Source organism: Myotis brandtii, unplaced genomic scaffold (genome assembly GCF_000412655.1).
Source record: "Myotis brandtii unplaced genomic scaffold, ASM41265v1 scaffold8, whole genome shotgun sequence".
NCBI lineage: Eukaryota > Metazoa > Chordata > Mammalia > Chiroptera > Vespertilionidae > Myotis > Myotis brandtii.
Window position 1 is genome coordinate 4417674 of NW_005371219.1, and position 6859 is coordinate 4424532.

Consider the following 6859-nt stretch of genomic DNA (forward strand, 5'->3'; position numbering starts at 1 on the left):
CTGTGTTTTTGTCGCTTGAATGAATTTTATTATTTCTTCAAGGTTCTTCACATACGTACACCCCTTAAGAGATCAAGTAGGCGTAACATGTTCTCAAAAAATTAGGGTTGGCACGCAGAAGAATTTTGAGTCAGAGATTTTGCTGGTTTTGGCATGCACTCACAAAAAGGTTGCCCACCCCTGCCTTAGACTCTTCTCCCCAGTCTTCTCTAATTCCTTTAGAGTCAGTTCAGGTTTTATCTCCTCTGGGAAGATGTCCTGATGAGCCAGCTGATTTAAGTGCCCTTCCTCTATGCTTTCCATCACCATGTGCATATTGAGACCATAGCATGGATTACCTATTTTTTTCTTATTGATTTAATTGTCCAGCTTCTCTATTAGACTAGAAACCCCTGGGGAATATGTTATAGCATCTGGATATAATATATGCCTTATACATACTATGTCTCAATTTATGTATGTTGAATTAATGGACTGTTGAATAATTCATAAGAATGGCATGAATGTTGAGTGAATGAATGAATGAAAGACTTGATATTTTCAGAATGGGCCAGACTGACAGGCATTCCATTCTTTTCACAAATTGTTTTCAATATCTGTCCCCTTCCTTCTCTATCTGCCTAACTTTTGCCTTCCTCTTCTGAGTTAAGTGCTCAGACTTTGATTCTCCTTAGCACGCCATGTCTCTCTATTAACACTTGCCATCATGTTCCTGACAAAGGATTGAAATAAACTAATGTCAGTGTCACTTCTCACTAAAGTCCAGTCATCAGTGAGCTCTAGGACCATGGCCTTGTCTGATTTATCAACTCTACTTTTGGATATTATTATTAACTCTATTTATAGATGAAGAAACCTAGTTAGAGTTACAATGATTTGCTCAAGCTTATAGATGTACACAGTGGGTAAACTAAGATTTCATTTCCAAATGCCATGCTATTCTACACACTTTCTGAGAGTCAAAAATAAAGTAAAAAAAGAATCACATATTCATTTCTATTTAGTTCATATAACTGCTGGATATAAATTAATAATTATAGTCTAATCTTTAAACGGTCTTTATATATATAATTCTCATTAGACATTTTAGACTAATACTATCACTATTATTTTTTAACAATAGCAAACCAATATGAACTACTTGTGTATGATCAGTGAGGAAAAAGAAATTAGATTATGAAGTTTTATTGTCTTGGTTTATAGACTATTTCATATCATTATCCACGATATGAAATGAAGTACGTATTATTATTTCTGAGACAATTATGTTCAAGAGCTATAATTGACAACAGAAGAAATACACTAATATATTGACAAAATTATTTTACTTGAGTTAATATTGGGTCTTAGGTGACAAATCACTTTTTCTTTTTTTTTTAAAAAAAGTTAATTAAACCTTTGTTTCAAATCCCTTTTACTACCAAATTGAAAAGTGGTTTCCAGGGAAAAGCTTTGTTTGGGTCATTAATGGTCTCACCTGAACAAGTTCTCACCTTATCTTTCATGTTCTTTGTGTACTCTAGACAAATAAAACAGATGGGAAACAATATTTTGAGCCAAAGAACACAGTACAGTTGAAAATACTTGCCTCATGTGGCCATAGCCATGTGTATGGTTGTTGTAGATAACAGATGCTAAAACACTACAGAATGGGAGATGGGGGTCCCTAAACATACCGCTCTCTTTCTCACATCCACACCATTGGTCCTGCTGAGATCTCTGCATGGACTCCCCTTTTCTTTACCTTATGAACTCCTTTTCATCTTTAAAACCTTAGGTTCTCTGGCAAACCCTTCCTGATCTGCCTCTGCAGAGGGAGTTGCTCCCTCTTCTGAGCAGCACACTTTGGGTGTAGCTCAGAGGTACCCAGTACCTCGAGTAATAGCTATCTCTTTGCACATGTCTTCTCCACTTGGTTGTAAGCTCCTTGGGAGCAATAGACTGTGATTATTTCAAAACTGGATTCTCAGAGCCAAGCTCAAGGTAAGCCTGGCACACAGTAGTCATGTTTGTTGAATAAATATTGAATAAGTGTGAAAATCTGTCCTTAGTCTGAGATGATGTAATATTTGTAACCATTGACTCAGATGATAATACTCTGCCAATCAATTAGGTAATGTTAAAGAAAATAACAAATACAAAGGTTCTTTGTTTTTATTCAAAGTATATTGAAGGTAATTATTTTAAAACTGAGATAAACATTTTGATTGAAATGTGTTAGCTCTGTAGAACAGGTTGGAATTAGAGAATGGCATAATGGCTAAGACTGTGACCTTTAAAATCAATACACCTGGGTTGAAAAGCTAGTTTGGGTGCTTACTAGAATGGTAACATTGAACCTTTCCTGCCTCACTTCCTGTATCTGTAAAATCAATACAAAATGTCCACCTCACAGACTTAATTAGAAAATTTAAAAATGTCAGCAGCAAACCTAGCTGGTTTGGCTTAATGGATAGAGCGTCTGCCTGTGGACCAAAGGGTCCCAGGTTCAATTCCAGTCAAGGGCACATACCTTGGTTGCAGGCCCCTCCCCTGGGCCCTGGTCAGGGCTTGCTTGTGCAGGAGGCAACCAATCAATGTGCTTCTCTCACATCAGTATTTCTCTCTGTCTTTCCTTCTCTCTTCCACTCTCTCTAAATATCAATGGAAAAATATATCTCGGGCGAGGATTAAAAAAAAAATGTCAGCAAACCTCTCTACATGGTTCTTAGTACATAGTAAGCAATGGATAATTGGTTTCCATTATTAATGGGCCATGTGTTTCTGAGGTGCAGCTTTGCTATAGAACTGTGTGATTTTGGTCCAGAAGTTTTGTTTTCTAATTTTCCCTGGTGTGTACCTTGTTTGCAGATGCTAGGCTCTGACCTTAGCTTCCTGCTGACGACTCTGAGCACAACTTCACAGATGACACTGAACCTCACAGGACCCAATTAGAGTAAGGCTGCAATTGGCCTTTCAAGGACATGCTTTTTCACTGTTTTTATTCCCTCCTCACTCACTTCTCTCTCTGCCTCTTTTTTATGGTGAGAGTTTCTTTTTTTTTTTAGTACTTTATTTATTTATTTATTTATTTATTTTTACTTTTGCAGCTCAGTTTTTATTTTTTATTTTTTTTTTAAATTAAATCTTTATTGTTCAGGTTACATTTGTTCCTCTTTTTTTCCCCCCCATAACTCCCCTCCTCCCAGTTCCCACCCCACCCTCCGCCCTCACTCCCCACCCACTGTCCTCATCCATAGGTGCACGATTTTTGTCCAGTTTCTTCCCGCATCTCCCATTCCCCTTTCCCCCCCAAGAATAGTCAGTCCATTCCCTTTCTATGTCCCTGATTCATTATAATCACCAGTTCATTCTGTACATCAGATTATTTATTCACTTGGTTCTTAGATTCACTTGTTGATAGATGCATGTTTGTTGTTCACAATTTGTATCTTTACCTTTTTCTTCTTCCTCTTCTTAAAGGATACCTTTCAGCATTTCGTATAATACTGGTTTAGTGGTGATGAACTCCTTTAGCTTTTCCTTATCTGTGAAGCTCTTTATCTGACCTTCAATTCTGAATGATAGCTTTGCTGGATAAAGTATTCTTGGTTGTAGGTTCTTGGTATTCAGCACTTTGAATATTTCTTGCCATTCCCTTCTGGCCTGCCAAGTTTCTGTTGAGAAATCAGCTGACAGTCGTATGGGTATTCCCTTGTAGGTAATTGAGTCTCTTTCTCTTGCTGCTTTTAAGATTCTCTCTTTGTCTTTTGCTCTTGGCATTTTAATTATGATGTGTCTTGGTGTGGTCCTCTTTGGATTCCTTTTGTTTGGGGTTCTCTGCGCTTCTTGGACCTGTAAGTCCATTTCTTTCACCAGGTGGGGGAAGTTTTCTGCCATTATTTCTTCAAATAGGTTTTCAATATCTTGCTGTCTCTCATCTTCTGGCACCCCTATTATTCTGATGTTGGTACGCTTGAAGCTGTCCCAGAGGCTCCTTACACTATCTTCGTATTTTCGGATTCTTTTTTCATTTTGCTTTTCCGGTTGGGTGTTTTTTGCTTCTTCGCATTTCAAATCTTTGACTTGATTCTTGCGCTCCTCTGGTCTGCTATTGGGTGTCTGTATAATATTCTTTATTTCAGTCCGTGTATGCTTAATTTCTAGTTGGTTCTTTATCATAGCATCGAGGGTCTCATTAGTTTTCGTGACTCTCTCCTCAAGTTTATTGACAGCTTCTAGCACATTTTTGCAAGCCCTCAAAATTGCGATTTTTAGCTCTATATCCTCCATTTCTGTCATGTTTTTTTGTCTCCGCATTTTTTATGCTTTCTTGGTGCACCCCCTAGTGGTCTTTGTGCGCAGTCTTGTTCTAGTTGAGCCTTGATTGTTGTAGTTAATACTAGAGGGATTTGACCACCAGGCCGACTGGCTGTGAGAATCAGCTGTGTCTGCTGCAGTGGGAAAACTTCTGTCCTCTGGGGGGGCGCTAATCTAGCCTTTGCCTGCGGCGATCCGGCAAATGGCTCTGCGCAGGGCTTGGGCGGGGCGGGCTCAACAGGGCGGGCGGAGGGAGCCGTTATGGTGCCCTCAGTCCTGTTCCCAGAGGCTCTGCTTCTCAGAACCCCCGGAACCGCTGCAAACCTCGGAGGGAAAGCTGCCTTCCAACTGATGCCAGACACTCCCGCTTCTCCCGTTTGGGTCCGAGTCCCCAGCGATTCGCCCGTATCTGGAGCTCAGAGTCTGAGACTCCCCCCTGACCGAAAACGACAACCGCGCTCTCAGCCACCAGCCCGCTTTGCGCGCGCACCTCCGCACCTGAGTTTTTTCCACACTGCGCCTCCTCTGAGCCTCGGTGTGCTGTTATTTTTCCTTCTAGTTGAAGAGTCTCTCCTCAGCCAGCCTTCCTGTGGTTCTGGGTGATGTCCGTTCCGTCTTTTAGTTGTATTTTTGAAGTGGTTGTTTGCGGCAGCAGTCTGCGGTGTTTACCTATGCCGCCATCTTGGTCTTATGGTGAGAGTTTCATCATGTTTGATGATGAGGCAGGAGAATCAATAAATGACCATATATGTTCATATCCAAACTTTTCAGATGTTGAATTTGTCTTGTGTCCTAGGGTCTTGAACTGAAACCCAGGGGAATCTAAGGTACAGTATATAGAGCAGAATTGATATAGAAAATTAATCAGGCAGTTGAACCAGGGTATCAATCCAAAGGTGTTCACGGGCCTATTCAAGCAGAATGCTGCTGTGACGTAACATGGTGAAAACTGGAAAAAGCAGAATTGAGAAATAAGGTTAAAGGAGGACAGAATAGTGCATCTGGAGAGAATAGGAATCCCTGAAGCAAGTTCATAGAAAGGTAGCCTGAAATAGTGGAAATGTCAGAGGCCTTGAGACCAGACAGGTGGTATGACCCTAAGGCAATCACTTAATACCATTGAGCTCCATCTGTTACATCTGCAAATGAAGATACATCTTATCAGTTTTCTGGGAAGATTGAGAAAGAAGTTGCACCTAAGCATCTGGCACTTTCCAGTATGCAGCCCTGAGCCTTGGCTATGGGAGAAGAGGGACTCATCAAGCCACTAAACCCAACAGAAATCTCAGGATGAGAGCAAGCTTTTCATTATCTGTGTCTTGCCATCTTTTCTGATCCAGGCTTGTAAGATATAGAATGAAAAATCAGATGAAGCATTATTGATGTTTTTTAGATAAAAGGTGCCAAGGAGTTTAGAACTTGAACTTGTTATGGTTTACTAACTGGAGGATTGGTTCTGATTGAGTGCTGGTGACTTCAGTCTCTAACTTAATTCCTGGATCTAATTTGGGGGTAAAGAATGTCAAATATGGAGTCCTAGAGAGAACATTGTTTCAGGATATATCTGCTCTCACCTTAGAGATCCAGTGCCCACTTTCCTGAAAGAGTGAGTGACACTCACTTGTCTGAACTATTTTGGAGGAACCATGCCATTTGGTATACTCTGATTTCCTCCATGAGCAGGAATGACCATGGCACTCAAGTCATGAATATTTAGTCAAAGTGTATTGAGCAGACATGCTTGGAAATATAGTTGAGTATTTTTGAAAAAAAAATGGCAATAATTATATAGCATAGCACTAATAGCACTATATGAATGATAATGTGAAATTCACTTGCTATTCATTTTACTTAATGCTATTTAATTTCTTTCTAGAGAATAAATTTAATTTACTTCAAACTCATTGAGGTGCTTGTCTAGACTTTAGTGCACAGCTATGTATATACTATAAAAGGCAAAAGAAAACTGATAGCAACCAGTAAGTGCACTGGACATGTATGTGCTTAAAGCAGCATTAGAAAAATATCCTACTGCTTTTTCATTAGTCATTCATTTTTTTATCTGTTGTAAATATCAGTGACTAAATATAGAAAGAGGAAATGGATATTGATAAATAAGAAATGCTCTTGATCCTCGCAAAACAAACATTAGCTTATTTCTCACTGTATTTCTAGAGCCACCTGCCAGGCTACTTATTAGGGTCTTTATAAAGAGGATCTCATGTGAGAGAATCAATAAAGTGAGAATATTTTATGATGAAAATTTACCACAGTTCTTTCAATGTACTCTTTCCCACTGAGTCCTGCAGGAGACATAGTAGGGACTTAGGGGAAAATAATCTTTAATTGTGTTACCCTCACCTTTTTCCTAAATAAATGGGTTGTTTTGGCTCCTTTTGTGTACTAACTCATTTCCCATCATCCCCCAATCCTATCTAATAAAAGAGAAACATGCAAATTGACCATACCCCTGAACGCTTCCCATTGGCTAATCAGCAGGATATGCAAATTAACTGCCAACCAAGATGGCGGCCGGCAGCCAGGCAGCTGAAGCAAACAG